This window comes from Dichomitus squalens, assembly GCF_000275845.1.
Source record: "Dichomitus squalens LYAD-421 SS1 unplaced genomic scaffold DICSQscaffold_12, whole genome shotgun sequence".
NCBI classification, from domain to species: Eukaryota; Fungi; Basidiomycota; class Agaricomycetes; order Polyporales; family Polyporaceae; genus Dichomitus; species Dichomitus squalens.
In genome coordinates, this window is record NW_006766894.1 from 522,240 (window position 1) to 524,306 (window position 2,067).

The following is a 2,067-nucleotide window of genomic DNA, read 5'->3' on the forward strand; positions in this document are numbered from 1 at the left end:
TGCCTTTGCCTTTTCCTTCCCGCCCTTTGTTCTCCCTTTGTCATCTTCACTGCCTCGCTCTCGTGCCTTGTCTTTGGTTGCTAAGCAGCCCTTCTAGTATATAAGGACCCCTTAGGCACTCCCTAGTCCCCATCTCGACCTCTTGGTCATTGGGACTAGGTGAGTGACCATAGCGTTGTATCTCCCTCCAATTGCTAATGTATAACTTGGTCATTGGGACTAGTCTGTCGCTGCCTGCGTGAAGACTAGCTTTCGTAGGTCTCGTGCCTTCGTGCCGACCTCCGCTCTACCCTCGTCGAGTTTTCTGTCACGTTTATCACTCTCCCTCTCTCTTTCCCTTTTCGGCTCCTTGCCGCTCGCCTACGGGGTCGTCGCCGAACGTCGACCCGAGTCTACGCGCCTAGTCGCCGCGACAAGTAGTACAGCCTCGGTTAATGCAGTAACCGGCTGTGCCGTTCCATATCTTGTGACGGCTGTGTTAGGCAAGCTGTGTAAACCAGCGCCTGTTCAACAAAAGGGAGGGGAATGGGCGGCAAAAAGGGGCGTCTGTCCAACGTCCGTGACAACCTGTCTAGACCGTTCTGGAGTAGTATGGATTGTCCTAGACAGTACCAGAAGAGTCTGGAAGCATAGCTATAGTACACGAGCAGAGAGTCCCAAAAATGGTAACATACTACATAAGCGACTACAGCTAAGCGCTAGAAGACGCATAGCCTCGTGTAGTCCGGACCGGATAAGTCCAAGTTCAACAGTGAATGCTGATAGAGGAAGTGACCAGAGATCCAGAGCGCAGGGCTCACAACCTGTTGGCAGCAGTGGTGTGATCTGGTCGATGATGGCGAATTGGGCGCAGATAGCGAGTGCAGAGAGCGAATGATAGAGTTAAGGAAGAGCGAGAGAGAGAGAGGCATAGACACATAGACAAGAGGTTCAGGGCACCAAACTGGCACTCAGGGCTCTCCAGGCCCAGACAGAACAAAGCCCCACCCAGGCCTCAAACACAAACCGAAGAGGCTCGTCGCCATACGGACTAAAGAGCAGGTAGGTACATGATGAACTGGCAGTACCGATGTGCTATTTGTATGTATTTGGTCACTCGGCGATGGCCGGATGGCAAACTCCAACAGCGGAGAGTGATGCGAGGCGAGCTGTTACAGAGTCCTGAAGGAGTATTGTGCTGTTGATATGGATGCTAGCGAGGTTGCCCATTCTGACCACCGCGTTCGGAATATGTGGCAGGAGGTTCCTGAACGGCGCTTGCTGAGGATTCATGGGCCCAACGTCTTGCTGCACCAAAGTCAGCCTAAACCTGAATCTATCCCAGAACCATCCAGGACATACCGAGAAGGAGAGCGTCTGTAGCACGAGTCTCCGCAGGTGAGGAGTCAACAATAGCCTAGCGTATTGTGGGGCGACCCACAAATCTTTGAAGATCACCGAGCAGACTTGGTTTGGGAACAGAGTACCAGGAGCATTTGCATGGTGGATAGGATAGTCAAGCACAGGCTTCAAGATGTATTCCGGATGAAGGAGAGGCCTGATCCTGGTACGCAGTTCTAATATGATTACACTGACAGATTGTATTCTGGTAACGTATGGATCTGGTTTGATCCAATCCACAGCGTGGAGATCGCCCGTCAAGTACTGTGTATGCGAATAACATTAGCATTGAAAGCACTGAAAAGTTCCGAGAGTACATGTTGAACAATGAAAAGTTGGTCAGACCGGGGATTGAACCTGGGTCATCCCATATGCACTGGGAGGTGTTACCACTACACCATCCAACCGATACTAGAGTGTGAATTCTACAGATTCCAACACTCCCCCTGAAGTCACACTCTGGTGATCAATCAAGGAACCAACTTTTCCAAATGAAGTTACCCTCAGGCACATTTCCCGAGGCGGGGGTTCTCTGACCCTGCTCCCTTCGAAGCGTCACACAGGGCTCATAACCTGTTGAACAATGAAAAGTTGGTCAGACCGGGGATTGAACCTGGGTCATCCCATATGCGCTGGGAGGTGTTACCACTACACCATCCAACCGATACTAGAGTGTGAATTCTACAG

At 51.3% G+C, this 2,067-nt stretch overlaps 2 non-coding genes across 2 annotated transcripts; both read right to left on the reverse strand.

Moving 5' to 3' along the window:
• Positions 1-1,716: 1,716 nt before the first annotated feature.
• Positions 1,717-1,787, reverse strand: DICSQDRAFT_t84. Its single transcript has one exon. It is a non-coding gene; the product is annotated as a tRNA-Cys (tRNA).
• Positions 1,788-1,972: 185 nt separating this feature from the next.
• Positions 1,973-2,043, reverse strand: DICSQDRAFT_t83. The gene has a single exon. It is a non-coding gene; the product is annotated as a tRNA-Cys (tRNA).
• Positions 2,044-2,067: the final 24 nt, after the last annotated feature.